This window comes from Ovis canadensis, chromosome 7 (genome assembly GCF_042477335.2).
Source record: "Ovis canadensis isolate MfBH-ARS-UI-01 breed Bighorn chromosome 7, ARS-UI_OviCan_v2, whole genome shotgun sequence".
NCBI classification, from domain to species: Eukaryota; Metazoa; Chordata; class Mammalia; order Artiodactyla; family Bovidae; genus Ovis; species Ovis canadensis.
In genome coordinates, this window is record NC_091251.1 from 95,273,481 (window position 1) to 95,291,516 (window position 18,036).

Below are 18,036 nucleotides of genomic sequence, written 5' to 3' on the forward strand. Positions count from 1 at the left end.
AACTTTACAGCTTTATGAAGATTAAATCTAATATCACAAAATAATTTTTTTAAAAATCCTCACCAATATGATAACATACCAAGCTGTACGGTTTCTAAAATTAAGCTGGAATATCAAGGAATGGAGCATTAAGAAATCAACAGCTTTTGATAAAATATGTTAACATTTTTAGAAATGATGACCAGTCATAAAAAAAATTTTGGGGGGGCCATGCTGTGCAGCATGTGCAGCATGTTAGTTCCCCCAACAGGCATCAAACCCACACCCCCAGCACTGGAAGTCCAGAGTCTTAACCACTGGACTGCCAGGGAAGCCCCACCAGTCATATAAATAGATATTTACAGTTCATTTTCTTGCCAATATACCCAATACAGTATTTAGTACTATAATCATTGCAAGAGTAAGAAAGACTCTGCTATCATAGGAAAACATCCCTTCATACTACGAATAATAAATAATTTTCAAAAATAAGAATGGATCTGGGAATTCCCTGACTATCCAGGAGCTAGGACTCAGTGCTTTCACTGCCATGGCCTAGATTCAATCCCTAGCCAGGGAATTAAGATCCCACAAGCCATGAGAGGCAACCCTTCTCCCAAAAAAATGAAAAAAGAAAAAAAGAATGAATCTACTCTTTAAAATAGTTAACTATTTAAAAATTATGTTCATTGATGAAATTAACATAAAGCCCATAACATCATGAATGTTATGGAAATTATACAGCTGCTTTCTTCAGAGACAATTTAAGAGATAATATAGCTTTTAACAGCTTTCTACGTGTGAAAAAAGATTTTTCTTTCACCTTTGACCAAATCCTTAACTAAGGAAGGTACAGGGCTTAAGAAATAAAATCTAAAAAAAAAAAAAAAGAAATAAAATCTACTTCAACTTGAATCATGAAGAGTAATGTATTAACTATAAGGGAAGATAAACTGATCCTTTCTAACTAGCATTTAGAACAAATTTTAAGTCATTAAATCTGTAACTTTTTTTTTTCCAGTAGCAGGGTTAATGGCACCCACTATTAGGAAAAATCCGATTCTGGGAAAGACTGAGGGCAGAAGAGGAAGAGGGCATCAGCGGATGAGATGGCTGGACTGCATAACCGATGCAATGAACATGAACTTGGACAAACTCTGGGAGATGGTGAGGGACAGGGAGGCCTGGCATCCTGCAGTCCACGGGGCCGCAAAGAGTCAGACCGACTGGACAGCTGAACAACAATGTTAGCAAAACTCAGACAGAAGAGGATCAGATGATATGCTTGGAGATACAACCTGTGACCACATAAAAAAAATATTAGCCTCATTACCCCATGTAAATATTAGTAAACCATGTAAACCAATGTAAACCAACCTTTTACTCCATGTAAACCAACCACAAAAACAAAGATTGTAAATACTTAAAATACATGTAAAATTGTAAAGTCAATTCCTGTTTTTCTAACTACCACATTGCTTATAATCCCAGTATCTGCGATATTAAGAAAGGGCTGCTGCTGCTGCTGCTGCTAAGTCGCTTCAGTCATGTCTGACTCTGTGTGACCCCACAGACGGCAGCCCACCAGGCTCCCCCAACCCTGGGATTCTCTAGGCAAGAATACTGGAGTGGGTTGCCATTTCCTTCTCCAATGCATGAAAGTGAAAAGTCAAAGTGAAGTCGCTCAGTCATGTCTTACTCTTAAGAGACCCCATGGACTGCAGCCTACCAGGTTCCTCCACCCATGGGATTTTTTTCCAGGCAAAAGTACTGGAGTGGGGTGCCAAGAAAGGGCTAAGACTGCTATAATTACTAATTATTAACATCATCGTGTATTGAGTGCCCACTATATGCAAGGTACTACAAAAAATGATTTTGTTTAATTCTCATTATCAGGATAGTTAAGGAGGATATTACAAGCTCCATTTTATAGATGACAAAACTAAGGCTATGAAAGATTTCATAAACTGCTTACTGCCTAGTCAATTAGTAAATGACAGAGCCAGAGTTCAAAAGCATGGTCAAACAATCACAGAACTTGGGTTTTTTTCTATCCTATCATTCTTCCTCAGAACACAAATGATACTCTTTTCAATTTCTCCATATGGTAGTTACAAATGTACTTCTGTGATCATCAGGCTATTCTGAGTCTGTGAGATTTTAGGTTGAAAAAAATTTATTAACTAATACTGGGAGCTAAAATTCCTGATTTAAAAAGTCAGAAGCATCATTTTTACTTTTCTAAAGTCAAAGGCAGTCAATCTTAGAAGATATAAATTTTGCTTTTTTTCTGTGTTCCTGACTTCCCTGACTTTGTCTTTATTCAGGAGCCAAGCAAGTGTTCTACAGCTTTAAATACCTTTTCCTTCCTAACTAACCTGGAAAAATCTGATGATAATCATTTTTCTTATTAACTATACAATATAAACAGGTTACCATAATTAATATTTTGCTACCTAATCAGAGAACTCAAGACTTTGCTTGTGAATGTAAGGTAGCAACAAGCAAGTAGGAAGAAAGAGTCTGGGTAGGCAGAGAAAGGGAAGCCAATGAAGTCAATTATTAACCAACTCCTCGGTTCATACATTTAAGGTGACTGGAGTCTTCCTCCTACCTAGTCCCAGACTCCATCAGAAAGGACAAATGGGAAGGCATGGCCTAGTAACAAGTGTCGGGCACCTATTCCCAAGAGCTAGAGAGCAGAGTCACGTATCCTGCCTTCTAAATCCACATGGTTCTGCCCAGGTTCCCATCCTAGGACTAGCAATTCTCACGGTGTTCATTTGTATTCTGACATGCTTTCTTGAGTGGAACACAACAAAGGAAGAGTTCTAACAAGCAGGACGAAAAAAATGTCCATTCGAGAATGTTGCAAATAGGATCAACCTCCTTTACATATGTCACGCTAGGAAAACTGCCAAGAATGGCTCACTCCTCTAGACATACTTCCTGCAGATCCGCCAGACTCCTCCTCACACACGTCAGTATTCTCCTTATTCTCCCTTAGTCTCAAACCTCCTTTTGCCCTAAGATTTCCACGTGCATATTTTATATTCTCAAAAATATATGGCAATAAGATAAAGACAACCTATTTATCAGTACTTGTATTTCATAGTTGAACAAACAGCCTAAAATGCCTTATACACAATTTGCCTTTAATCAGATTTCTAATATGTTAAATTACTGGAGATAAATTTTCTTTGCAAATAAATTAGTCTTTATTTTCAAAAAATAATGTTTGTAAATAAGAGATTTACCATTATATCAAGATAAAGAAATATGATAGCAAAAAAAAAGTGATTTTTAATTTAAGGAGTACAACTATATCCTTTCTCCCCAGCCCCACCAAGGAAACATATATCAGAATTCAGAAATTGGCAGAATTTAAGATCCATTCCGTACAAATCAAAATTTATTAAACACAACATATGTATTTTGACAAGTCCAAAATAAAATGTAGCTTTCCAAGTACTCTATTAAAAGACCTCTTTTTAAGGTAGTAAGTTTACCTAGGGAACTTTTTTGATAAAAGGAATTCTCCCAGCGAACCAAAAACCAGACACTGGGATTTTTACACTTTCACAGAACTCCAGATTTTCAGGTAGCACATTTCCATTAGGATTTATTGTATGGGTATTTGGAGAGCAAAAAGCAGAGAAAAGAGATCAGAAGCTACATATAAAAGACAAAACTTTACTGAAATAGAAAATCAGGTTAACTAACTAGTTCAATTAACTAGTTTTAATTGAACTTCCACTTGTAAAAATAATTTACATGAATATTCTTTGAAATGGGAAAAAGCGTCACTAAATTGTACAGTCAAAAGCAGTTTCGTTGGGATTTAAAAACCACCATTTTTTTCAACAACAGATTAACAAATCTCACTGTAAAAAGGGTTGAGCAATGAGAGCTATTTGTAGATAAGTATGATTAAATGTAAATAGTAAGTCAACTGAATAAAGTCCATTTATCAAAAAGCAAGTAATCAAACTAATGTCCACAATTATGAAGAATGAATTTTATATTTTTCCCACACTCTATTAAAGATTTTACATTCTTCCATCAGTTAGTAAAGAACCACATGATCTATACAAAAGTGCCTATCAACTGTACAACTCAAAGAACGACCATTCTGGTGATAGGGATACTTCATTTAACTCTATGCAAGGAATTTAAAAGCTTTCATCCTTGCAACCTTTGTCACAAAATTTAGTAAATTTGTTTCATGAAAAGACTGCCTATGTGTTTCAACTCGAATATGCAATAATTTTGTGGCCTTCCAAAGATTGAAATTATATAAGAAAAATGAAATACAAATAAAAATTATTTTTCAGAGAGAAAAATCTAAAATTCCTGATGCAAAGCTACTCCAAAAATTTATTCACAATTTCATAAAACATTAATGAAAGGGTTACACAAATCTCCTGGAGTAAAGATCTTAAAGGGAGCTGTAAGAATCTCTTTGTTTTCAATACTGCTTTCTCTGTTCTTACATCCATTAAAACAGATATAAATTAACTCTTTCTAAATATAAACCATCTAGTCTTATAGAAAAAAAATCAAATCAAGAACAGCAAAAAATATACATATATATTCTCAATATAGCTTTAAATAAGTATGTAGATTACATTTAGGTCCCTCGAACAAGTTAAACTTAAAACATATGCCACATCAAGATCATTCTCAAGGGAGAAAACCATCAGAACAAAAGCTCCTGCTTAATAAACTACTTTGTAGTTCAAACCCTATCCCAGGTGCATTTAATTGTCCAGTATTATCACCATTTTTCTTCAAAAACCTAGAAATCTAAAATATACAAGTATATTTGGTTCTCTTAAAAATGCTTTTATAGTATATATTTTGTATGAAAGTCCATGAAAAAAATTTAAATTCTTTTACTCTCTAAAAAGGAAACATCCTTTTGCTTTTCTCTTTTGAAATGTGTCTTATTTGGTTTTTACTTACTTTCTACACATGAACTTTTCTCAAACCAGTCTCTTTCAGTATTAGTTGTTTACCGTCAATATCTCTGTGTATACTTAGGTTTTTTACAGACTGAGCTTTACAGTATACTGGTAAGAAAAGCTAAAGACGAGGGCATGAGTGAAACAAAAGTGGACCACATCTGAGAAACACCATTCAATTTCAACTCTCTGCCTCAAATACCCTTCAGTACTCATGCCAAATAGTCTCAATTTCTAAAAAGAAGCACAACACAGTATGATAAGGCAAACACAGGAGAAACCAAATCATCAACTGAAGAAATTTAACAGAATGTATCACCATCTGAGAAAGAAATACCACAAAAAGAAAAACAAATAATAAACCCAGTTCCTGGACGACCCTACTGAAACATCACTTTTACTGCACTCCATAGCTCAAAACAGTTTTACAAACTCTTTTTAATGTAAGAAATACATTTTACATTGTAACCTAGTACACACATGTCGTCATCCTGGTGGCTCAGATAGTAAAGAATCCACCTGCAATGCAGGAGACCGGGGTTTGATCCCTGGGTTGGGAAGATACCCTGGAGAAGGAAATGGCAACCCACTCCAGTATTCGTGCCTGGAGAATTTCATGGACAGAGGAGCCTGGCGGGCTACTGTCCATGAGGCCACAAAGAGTCGGACACGACTGAGTGACTAACACACACATATGAGCAAAACTTCCCAAAACAATATTTTTCCTTGCCATGTGCATAGTAGTCAATTCTGTTCTATTTCATTTATTTGTAATGCTGGTGGTAACCCACTAAATTGATTTTATAGTTACTAATAAAGTACCATCCTGTTAGAAAAACACAGACTTAAAATAGAGTAAGCAAAAGGAGAAGGGGGGAGCAAAGGATGAGATGGTTAGATAGCAAGCATTATCAACTCAATGGACATGAATTTGAGCAAACTCTAGGAGATAGTGGAGGACAGAAGAGTATGGCTTGCTGCATGCAGTCCATGGGGTCAAAAAGAGTTGGACTTGGCTTAGCAACTAAACAACAACAAAAAAAGGGTATTCCTTATAGAGTATTAGGGTTGTTTTGGTTTCTTTTGCAATTTGCTTCTACCTTTCTAGCAGGTAGACAGGTATTTTAAGGCTGCTACATTATTTTGTTGTTTTATTCACTGAGTCGTGTCTGATTCTTTTCCCACCCCAAGGGCTGTAGCCAGCCAGGCTCCTCTGTCCATGGGATTTCCCAGGAAAAGAATACCGGAACGGGTTGCCATTTCCTTCTCCAGGAGATCTTCCCGACCCAGGGATCCAACGTGCGCCTCGTCAACTGGCAGGTGGATTCTTTATCACTCAGCCACCAAAGGAATCCCCTGCTACATTACTACTACTTTCAATAAAGCAAGTGGTTCTTAAAATGTTCCCCTGACCAACATAAGCATCACCTGAGAGAAACTCAAACTCCAGGCCCCACCCCAGACCTACAGTATCAGAAATTCTAGACAGAACCAGCATTCTGTATTTTAGCAAGCCCTCCAGGTGATTCCGGTTCAAGTTAAAGTTCCAGAACGCCGCATTAAAGAAAATTCTAAGCCTTTCTTCATCCTCTACACATTTTTTAAAAATCCAGTATATAGGACTTATTCTGTGCCAGTTACTATTCTCAAAGTTCCACAGATATTAATTCACGTGGAAAAAAAAAAAAAACCCTAAGAAGTAGGAAGTATCCGTATCCCTTTTATACAGATGAAACTTCTTCACAGAGAGGTTAAGCTATGGAAGCTAGGTGGTGGAACCAGAATTCAAACATTTCTAATTTGGAGAAAGTAAGCCTACCCCTCTTCATGCCTCTCCTCTCCTTCAGTTCAGCTACTCCTCCCTTTTTCCCATTCAAATTCCCCATCTTGTCAATGTCCTTATTTTCTAACATGATTGCTCTCGTCCTAAACATTGCTTTCCTAGCACTGGAATGCACGGCACAACCTTGCTTTGAGAACCCTTTCTCTGGCCCTAGATGGCATGTCAGTATTATTACGCAGCTTAAGTTTCTTCTATTTCTGAAGTTACTAGAACCTATTAAAGGCCCCCATGTTATTCCTCGTTACTTACTGTCCTGGTCAGTTTCCACAAGACCACTAGTCTCTTCCTGAGCAACTTTCTCGCTCCCTCCTACGACGCTCTATCTCCTACTCCCTTCCTACAAGGAAACTAACTACTTCTCCCGCCTACCCCCCGAGTCATTTTGCTTGACTAATCCCCAACAGAGAGGACTTCACTCCTCGGCTAAACCTCTCACCACTTCTCAAACCCGAGCTACTCCCTCGAGGTTTTGTTGGTGGGTTTTGTTTTTGTTTTGTTTTGTTTTCACAATTCACAACTCTGCTCTCCCGGGGATCCTCACACTCAGTTCCCAGTCCAGTCTTGGATCTCCCATCTCAGACCAGCGGTGGGGGGCAGGGCGCTGCCGTCCCTCCCCAAGCTGTTCAAGGTCTCCAGCGGTCCGAGCAACCGAAGCCCCGCCAGAGCTCCCACGGCGCTGCTCTCGCGGATGGCCTCCTTTCTCAGGAGAATCCCCCGCCCCCTCCCTGCCTCTTTCCTCCACATCCTCACTGGGACCCCTGGCGCCCTTGGCCTCCCTTCTCCCTCGGACCTGGGCTACTCCCAGTCTCCCGGTCCCCCACACCACCGCCACCCTCCCCCCCCCCCCCCCCGCCACCAGCTTTCTCCGCTCGGGCCGCTCCCGGACTTCCCGGGTTCCCACCTTCTTCCTCACACCTAAAGGTGTCCGGAGTATACCCGCGTCACCTCGTCCCTCAGACCAGATCGTGACCGGTCACTCCCTTCTCCGGGACCCCGGACGCTCCCGTCTCCCCAGGAACCTACCCCTCACACGCACCGGTCGCCGGTCAGTGTCCCAGATCCGACCAGCTAGGCGTCCCGAGGGACCTGCTGGTCTGACTCGCTTGGGTCCGGCCCCGCAGCCTACCTTGCCACACTACGAACTCCGCCGCAGGAGCCGGGCGGCTCTCCCACCAGCCCAGTCAGTGCGAACTCCCCGCCGTCGCCGCCCCCGCCCTGGCCCCGGCCCCGGCCCGGGCCGGGCTGGACCCGCAGTCGAGGGCCCCCTCCCGCTGGCTTCCGCCTCGGGAGCGCCGAAATGGCGTTTCCACCCCCACCCCCCGCGACGGCTCCCAGACCTCAGGCCCGCATTATCGGAACTCACCTGCAGCTGCCGGCAACCAACTCCAGCGCCCCTGCCTCTCTACCTCGGGCGCCAGTAGCCACCTAGCGCCTCCACCTCCCCCATGACAACAGTCCCACCCCGTTTCACACTTCCTACCTCGCGATTGGATAGTGGGGCGGCAGCTCTCTGCTCTTATTGGTTTAGTTTACCCGTCCGTCAAAGCTTCCTTACCGCCCCTTTCCCTGACCCGGTATTTGCCCCCTCCCGGACCTGGAGCGACCTACCAAGCTTTAGTTGTAATTGGTTGATGGTTGGACAGCTCAAAGTTCTGATAGGCTACCGCAAGTGTCTGTTAAGTCAACTGGCAAAAGACGGTCGGCTCCGGTTGGTTCGAGCTTAGGCACAGTTTGGTTGCGCAGTAGAAAGCAAGGAAGGGACTGACGCTCAAATCCGACGGGAAGGATTAACTCTTTGTGGTAGAGGTGACTGTAAACTCGTGCTTTTCTCCAACTTTCTCCCAATAAAGAGAAGCTTATGACTGCCAGCTTACCCAGAGGTTAGGGACACCCTACCCTCTTACACAAAACAGCAACATTAGAAGTTGTGTATAAAAATCGATTACAACTCGGTGAGAGAAACGCTCTATATAAATTAAAATTTCCCCTTGAGGTCCTATGGTGCCCAATTTCCTTGACGTTCTTTCCAGAAGTCTCCATGCTAAAGAGCAGAGCACAACCGTTTATTTAGCAGTAGTCAACCCACTTTGGTTGCAGTTAATAAATTGAAGTGGAGTGTTGCGAGGCCTCCCTCTTTCAGACTCACTCATGGCTGGCTTCTGCGATGTGACCAGGCAGCCAACAGCAAGTTTGGACTAAATGGGCCACAGTTTACCCTTGTGATGCTCTGGAAAAGAAAATTCGGCTCCCTGCAACTTGATTTTTATGCTCGTTAGTTCTTAAATAACCCAACTAGATGTGTGTCAGATACTTAACAATTTATCTTTTTTTTCTAAATCTCTCTTCCTAGCAGTCTAAATTAGGACCGTTGAATGAACTGCAGTTCTTTTCTCATATTGGCGCAATGCACAAGAATAAATGATTGTGTTTTTATTCACTTGGGTACAAATCACAGTAGGCACTCTTGAGAAATTTGATGTTGCTATAAAAACCTGTGCTCCTAGAAATGTATATCCATTTTTTTTTCATTTCAGCTTTTTGCTTTTCTTTTTCATTTCCACCCACTGTTCCTGTCCCTGAATGGCAAAATGCTGGCCTAATTACTCTTTCAATTTCTAAATCAGATTTAAATAAATGTACCTTCCTCACAACTCCACCCAGCATACATAAACGCATGGGTCATGAAACATACAACTCAGGAATGGATTGGGAAAGTCCCCCTTAAGCACCTCTTTATGATTGGGGACTTCCTGTGGCACCGACACTAGACTTTGCCCCTTTCTTATTCCTGCTAACTCTTTGTTCCATATCTCTTCTATTTACCCTTCTGTCCTATTTCAGCAAGCTACAAGGAGTGTAAAACTGTGTGGTTCATTATCCACCCCCCAAAGAAAACATTGTCAATTTTCTAACATATATTTTTAGTCATTTAAATAAACTATATACCTCTATCACCAAACTAAGTGGAAATTATTCCTCCAGTAACTCTACATAACAGTAAGGTGTCTTTTCCTCGCTTTTTCCCAGAACTTTCCTCCCCCTTCTCTCATCCTCACCTTCCAATTTAGAAATAACCTCCCCTTCAATTCAATGACTCATGAAAAGCCCGTGAAAGGAAAGCGGAAAAGCCAAAATAACCGCAGAAATGTCTGAATCATTCAGTTGAAGGAAAGATCAAACATTGACCATGATAAGATGGCATTCAAGACATAAGGCAAGCCTTAACTAACATCCCATAACAAAAGAAGTAACATGTAAATGTGAAGATGCTCCAGCGAGGAGGCAGCAGTATGTCCGAAGCTTTTGAATATATTACCAACAGCTTTCTTCTCTCTAGTCTTGGTGGTGTCCTACCTACCAATTTTAGAGCAAGTTAGAAGGCAATTAATGTCCTGGCAGATAGAAAACAATAACGTCATAGGAGGCCATGACCATTATTATGATACTTTGGGTAATAATGGCTCTTTCACAGTCATAGTTATAGTATGTCTTAGTTACTATGTGCCATCGAGAACATAGAATTAGGCCAGCCTCACTAAGAGGACTTGTCATGGAAGTTCAGGAACTCAACAAAATTACTATCACAAAACTAGGAATTTTGCCACAAAGTTCAGCTATTCCTTTTATTTCATTGTATCTATTTATTTATTTTCACCACACAACACAGCATGTGGGATTTTAATTCTTCTACCAGGGATGGAACCTGCACCCACTACAGTGGAAGCATGAGGTCTTAACCACTGGACCACTAGGGAAGTCACCCTTCTATTTCATATACTAGAGTGAAAAAGTTGGCTTAAAACTCAGCATTCAGAAAATTAAGATCATGGCATCCGGTCCCATCACTTCATGGCAAATAGATGGGGAAACAATGGAAACAGTGACAGACTTTATTTCCTTGGGCTCCAAAATAATTACAAATGGTAAATTCAACCTTGAAATTGAAAGACCCTTGCTCCTTGAAAGAAAAGCTATGACCAACCTAGATAGCATATTAAAAAGCAGAGACATTACTTTGCCAACAAACGTCCATCTAGTCAAAGCTATGGTTTTTCTAGTAGTCATGTGTGGATGTAACAGTTGGACTATAAAGAAAGCTGAGTACCAAAGAATTGACACTTTTGATCTGTGGTGTTAGAGAAGACTCTTGAGAGTCCATTGGACTGCAAGGAGATCCAACCAGTCAATCCTAAAGGAAATCAGTCCTGAATGTTCTTTGGAAGGACTGAAGCTGAAGCTGAAACTCAAATACTTTGGCCACCTGATGTGAAGAACTGACTCATTTGAAAAAACCCTGATGCTGGGAAAGATTGAAGGCAGGAGGAGAAGGGGGTGACAGAGGATAAGATGGCTGGATGGCATCACCAACCTGATGGACATGAGTTTGAGTAAGCTCCAAGAGTTGGTGATGGACAGGGAAGCCTGGCATGCTGCAGTCCAGGGTTGCAGAGAGTCGGACACGACTGAGCAACTGAACTGAAAAAAAAAAAGGCATTCATAAATGTTTTTGCTCATACATACATATACACTTCTATCACTCCCATTCCTTGTGAAAATCAGTTAAGAGGAAAAATGTAATATAAACACATACAACCCAGTAAGAGAGAAAACCTTAAAGAAGGAAGGTTTTAAGGAACATTCTTTGATGCAGCAGAAGGCTATTCTGTTATTGAAGCCCATGCAGTAACTGGAAAAGTTATTGCTTGTACCCTACATTTTGATTTTGTATCCACAAAGTAATTTTATAATGCAATTATTCCATCCAGCTTCTCTTTTCTTTCCTGTGTTAGGTGCTTCTCCATCGCTGTCAAGGCCCGCTCTTAAAAAGCAAGGACACTGGAGTCAGGGAGTCTGCAACTCTCTGTTGCGTGGCTGGTTGTGGAGGTGGTGCAGATGGTATCTCTGTGGAACCACTTGAGCAAAACCAGCATGGCAGGTGTATTAAAGGCAAAAATAGCCTTTATAAATCCTGATTAAGTGGGAAATGATGGACTCAGAGTGATGGCCCAATATCTGAGTGGTATGGTTTGCCTTGGGCTCTCGTGCTGGTGCGTTTTGCTCTTTTCTTTGCTGCTCCTCTCTTTGATCATACCACTTTTCAAGGGAGCAAAACCCGAATGTCTTTACATTTCTATTTTAGTCCAGGAGGACACACTCACTATGAAAACTCCGTTTGGCGTTTTTTTGTTGTTTGTTTTTTGGGGGATTTTTTTTTTCCTTCCTGGTTTCTGCACACAATCCAAAAGGATTAGTAAAGCAAACAGTCGGTGGAAAAGAAAATCAATCAGATAAGCAGACAAGGGCCAGAGCTGCTTGCTACTAGCAGTTAGGGGCAAAGTCATAACATCTGATAAGAGATGGTTCCCTGAGTTTAGGATTCCTGAAAGTGGAAGTTGACAGGGATATAGACATTAGAGAGAAGGGAGGAGAGAGACAAAAAGTGAGACAGAGACAGAGAAAATGAGAACTGAGAGACAGAAAGAAAGCCCTTGGAGAAGAGGGTAATGAACATGAGAGAGTCAAGAGGCCATAATCAGAGTGCTGAGATAGCTTAGAGTCCTAACCCCAACCACCCCAGATATGGACTTTACACCAGGTTGCACAATCGAACCAACAAAGTGCAGCCTCTGCCACTGGCTGAAAGGAGAATGGGGCCAGAACTCTGCCCTATGGCATCATTGCTCTGTTGCCACCTGGAAACACCCCTGAGCTCAAAGCCTGCTGCTTTGGCACCAGGGCAAAGCCGACAAGGAAGGATAGATTCCTACAGCCAACCAGTGAACGAATCTTCTTTTGATTTCATAAAGGTGACCACTGGCATGAAGCTCTGGGTAAACAAAGGGAAATTTTCTGGAAGAAGATGTTTTTGCCATCCCAAACTGGGGAGCTTCCAACAAAGGGATGTGCCAAGTTGCTTTCCATGCTGGAACAAAGCACTGTGGTTTCAAAATTGAAGACTCTGTTCCTTGGATGGGAAGAAGCAAAAAAATTTAAAAAGGCAGTGGAAAAGGGTGTCCTCTCAGGCAGAACCATTTGATTTCCAATTCTAGGGCTCATGTGATTTTTAAGTAGCACACCATGCTGTCTCATTACTCAATGCAGGCATTTTCATCCTCAAGAAAAGTGTATATACCCCTCTACCTGTGCTTGTAAAATGGACAGGTTGCAGCTCTTAGCTCTGACATTGTGCTGTTAAATGGAGCCCCTGGTTACTATCACCAGATCTATGGGTGGACCAGACATTCTTCTGCAACAGGGAGTGGACCACTCAAAGCACTTAGCATCATTTAAACTTTTGTCCATTCCAGTTTTACACACACACACAAAGAGTTTCCTGGAAGCCTGGCTACACTCCAAGGGTTTCAGAGAGTAGAATGCCTTTTAGAACTCCAGTTTCCTAATCACTTGGAATCTCATAAGAAAGTAGACTTGAGCTCAGACCCTGAACTAAATGTGTTCAGATGCTATTTCTAGCCGTGTGACTCTGGGAAAGTTAATTCATTTATCTAAACTTCAGTTTCTTCATCTACAAAGTGGAATATATATTAGCTATCTCTTGCTGGGTAACAAATTATCCCAAAATTTAGTAGCGTAAAACAACATTTATTACCTCTGTCTCTGTGGGTCAGAATTCCTGGTATAACTTAACTGGGTCCTCTGGCTCTGGGTGTCTCACAAGGGTGTGGTCACCTCAAGGCTCAATTAGGATGAACCTGCATCCTAGCTCAGTCATATCATTGTTGGCAGGATTCCTTAGCTCACAAGCTTTAGCCTAAGGCCTTAGATCCTCATGAGCTATTGGCTCCGGACCTCTCTGTGCCTTATTTGTGAATCTGTCCATAGAACATCTCAAAACAGCAGCTTCCCTCATTACAGCAAGCCAGCACAAGGGAAAAAGAGAGGGCCAATGAGAGAGAGACTGATAGAAACACAGAAGTCAGTCTTTTGCAATCTAATCACAGAAGTGACATCCCAGTATTCTTGCCACATTCTGTTAGTCAAAAGCAAGTCATTGGATCCACCCACACTCAAGGAAAGGGGATTGCACAAGGGTGCAAATAGCAGCCTGCTGCTGCTACTGCTAACTTGCTCAGTCGTGTCTGACTCTGTGCAACCCCATAGATGGCAGCCCACCAGGCTCCTCTGTCCCTGGGATTCTCCAGGTAAGAACACTGGAGTGGGTTGCCATTGCCTTCTCCAGTGCATGAAAGTGAAAAGTGAAAGTGAAGTTGCTCAGTCGTGTCCGACTCTTCATGACCCCATGGACTGCAGCATATAAGGCTCCTCCATCCATGGGATTTTCCAGGCAAGAGTACTGGAGTGGGTTGCCATTGCCTTCTCTAGAAGCAGCCTACCATATGATAATCATAATAATAATAATACCTACTTACAGGTTTTGTTTAAAGGTTAAAGCAGAGAATGTGTTCAATTCAGAGCCTGGCATATATTATGTACCTAGTGTATACAGTACTATTCTTTTAATTTTATTATTGAGTATATAATGATTGGTTTTCTCTCCCTTTTAGCTACTTGGAGGAAACTTTTATGAGCAATAAATGAGATAATCTACATAGTTCAGGAAGGACCTGATCCATGGTAAATTCTCATTAATTATTATTAATGTTAAGTTTTATCAACATTATATGAGTGTGTGATATCTGGTTCCCTTGCCAAGCTACTAGAGAGATATGCAATGTCCAGAATGGCCTTATTTTCAAATATTTTGTCTCATTTATCCACGTGTACCCTATACTTGCAGACCACAATTTCAGATTTGGGGCTCAGAAAATATGAGCAACAAAGCCATGATCCAATCTAATTTCCTGCCTGCCTTATATTAAGCAAGGCATGCTCAAAACCAGCAAGATCGGGTAATTATGGCAGCACCTCCAATTTTCAGAAGTCTGAACCTGGCTCCATTAAAGTTCCAGAGAGGGGGAGTGTACCCAGGATGAGCAAGGACATGGCTGTGTGACCTTTGCCCCTTTCACTGGTCACTTTGCAGTCTGCTGTCAATCCTTAACAGGATGAGAGAAAGAGGGATCCTACCAGGCTCTGTGGATGGCATGAGGGCACCCAAGGGGCAGACTGCATCCCTGGACTGGAAGCAGTCAGAAGCAAGAGGCTGAAGAGAGCAAGTTTGCAATTAGAAAGCTGGAAGTAGAAAGCCCAGTTTACAACATGAACGAATGATCACTGTGAGGTTCGAGTGACCAGCAGGGCTGGGTTGAGTGGTTTCCTTATAAAGAAGGAGGATATTGAGGACTGGCCTGTAGCCAGAGAAAATGAGGAACTATTATCAAGGAAACCCCATTATTTTGGCTTTGAGTCATTTCTCAGGGCTCACACATGATTATATTATAAGAAAAATGTGGTGGTGGCGAAGAGGGTAGGGGTGGGGGCGGGGTAAGAACTCCTAAAGCATAAATGATCTTTAAACCAAAAACATTGTAGAAACACAAAGGTCCAAATGCATAGCTCACCTCATCTCCTCTTTTCAGGCCAAGAGTATCTACTCAAATATTCTCTCCCCCTGCCTCCCTCCACTCTCTTTACATTTGTACAGGTTCTTTCCTTTTGTCAGTGTTCCAGAAGAAAAAATTATCCTCACAAGGAAATGCCTTAGGATCTTTTCAGCTGGAGCTGTTTTCTGATCCAAAGTCACCATCTTAAGCAGTTTCTTCTGTGGTGCTAGACCATTTGGTTCAGTTCGTTTCAGTCGCTCAGTCGTTTCTGACTCTTTGCGACCCCATGAATTGCAGCACGCCAGGCCTCTCTCTCCATCACCAACTCCCAGAGTTCACTCAGATTCACATCCATCGAGTCAGTGATGCCATCCAGCCATCTTATCCTCAGTCGTCCCCTTCTTCTCCTGCCCCCAATCCCTCCCAGCATCACAGTCTTTTCCAATGAGTCAACTCTTCGCATGAGGTGGCCAAAGTACTGGAGTTTCAGCTTTAGCATCATTCCTTCCAAAGAAATCCCAGGGTTGATCTCCTTCAGAATGGACTGGTTGGATCTCCTTGCAGTCCAAGGGACTCTCAAGAGTCTTCTCCAACACCACAGTTCAAAAGCATCAATTCTTCGGCGCTCAGCCTTCTTCACAGTCCAGCTCTCACATCCATACATGACTACTGCAGAAACCATAGCCTTGACTAGATGGACCTTAGTCGGCAAAGTAATATCTCTTAGCACTCAATAAATACTCATAGATAATAACAGTTACACTTCTGCCTCCAAATCAAGACACCTGTGCAGCTGGGATTTAAACAGGCCCCCCAGGGATGGGGGAGCCTGATGGGCTGCTATCTATGGGGTCACATAGAGAAGGACATGACTGAAGCGACTCAGCAGTAGCAGCTTGGTTTTCTGAAATGCCACAACCCTGGCCTCTGCTTCTCTGGGCATGTTCCTAGGTGTTTCCAGATTTGTGCACAGAAGAGCTCAAAGCAGAAGTTGTGGGGAATGATCTGTGAGGTTAAAGGAGAGGTATGTAGCAACATCAAGTTCCTCTTCCTGTCACTTGTCTCCTCTTCTTCTAACTCTGTGTTTCCTCTGGGTTTGAGAAAGAGGAGAATTGTTAGTTTCAACACTTCTCAGTAGCCAGAGAAGATCTCTGTCTGCTGTTTTGCAGGATGGCCAATTTTAGAAAGGAAAGAAGGGCTGAGAAGATGAAGACTTGCCCCCAGGAAACCTGCCTACACAATAGGGATGGTGTGTTTATTTATTCAGCCTTTTCCTTCAGGCAGCCAGAGCAGCAGCCATTTCATTTTGCCCTCAGGAAGTATATTTAGTAGTAGGCTTTCTTTCTTTTCCTGTTAGTTTCCTGCAAAAGGACATCAGTGTCTTCTTAGAGCAGCAGCTGATAGGAAAGGATGTTATTGCTCAAGGGAAGGCAGACAAGCCTATTTCCCGAGTCAGACCCAGATCATCCCAGGGCCCAGAGAGTGCAGCCTGGGCTGTGGAAATAGAAGAACCTGATTTTCACACCCATTTCCCTCATACCATCCTCCTCCCTGTAATACTCTCTAGTGTAACAATAATTACATCTTCCACTTGTGTAGAATTTCACACTTTCCCAAGGTAAGCATCACAGAAGCAGAATCGGGGGCACTGTATTTGAGGGAAACTGGGATTTACTTTGGAGGGTTAATATTATGTAGAGGGGAGATTATACCAATCGTATAGGTTTACTCTAAGTAGGATGAGATGGCTGGATGGCATCACCAGCTTGACGGACATCAGTTTGAGCATGCTCCGGGAGATGGTGATGTACAGGGAAGCCTGGCGTGCTGCAGTCCATGGGGTCATGAAGAGTCGGGTGTGGCTGAGCACACACACTGAGTGTACACGCGCCCTGAGTTAGGTTCCCTTTACTGGCTCCTACTCATTCTACAGATCTTGCTTTCGAAGTGATTTCTGAAGCAGGGCCTGCTGACCTCTCCTCTCCCAGGCACCACTGGGTTGGGCTCTTATATATATTGCACTTCCGTTTTGGATACACACATCCCATGAGTAAATTTGCGTGGAGCACATCCTCCTATAGCACTGTGATATCAGGAACCCATCCATCCTGCTCACAGTTCCTAGCACGGGGCCAAAGTAGTTCACTAAATGTTCAGTGAATGAATGAGTCAGGAGTTGTCCCTAGGAGCTGCCTTCCTTCCCTACACCGTCATTTATTTTGGGGTGGTGCTATGGGAGTTGTAAAAAAGAAAAAGCATGTGCTAATTATCATGTAATGATCACTAGTCGTTAGTAGTAATTCGTAGGTAAAAGCACAGTGGTGGTATATGACTAAATAAAACATTCCACCAGTGTGTACAGGGCCTTCCCTGCATTATGAATCTGAAATCTCATTTCCTGTCTCCGTTGGACCCCCACAGAGAGACAGGGTCATTCCTTCAGTTGCCAACAGTGGGGAGAGGGAGAACTCAGTTTCCTCTGATTGAGCGAAACCATTCTGGTATGAATATTAAATGAAAATGCTGGGCCAGTAGTAGCCTTCTGCTACTTCCCTCTCAGGTTCTGAGATGGATTTCCCCATCAAAGGTCTGCACTGAGTCATCCCTGCTCCAGATTAAAAAATAAAAATAAAAACTCAGCTCCCTCAGGGTGAGTGATGGGAACATGGACACATCCTGCTAATCTTCCCATTGTGGGTCAAGGTTCATGGCCTTGGCCCCCTCCTTGGGAACAAAGAGGACAAGCTGAAAGGAAAGACAAGACTTTTCCTTCTCATTCCTTCCT

At 42.2% G+C, this 18,036-nt stretch overlaps 1 protein-coding gene across 49 annotated transcripts in view; it reads right to left on the reverse strand.

Annotated features, from left to right (window-relative positions):
- The window catches only part of NUMB (NUMB endocytic adaptor protein), a 170,415-nt gene extending 162,053 nt beyond the window's left edge, over window positions 1–8,362 (reverse strand). For 13 of the 49 annotated variants that reach the window (XM_069597003.1, XM_069596977.1, XM_069596968.1 and 10 more), the window contains exon 1: window positions 8,150–8,257. The gene's annotated coding sequence lies outside the window, so the exon portion shown is untranslated. The other 36 variants (XM_069597008.1, XM_069596980.1, XM_069596999.1 and 33 more) reach the window with 21 other exon arrangements.
- Window positions 8,363–18,036: the final 9,674 nt, after the last annotated feature.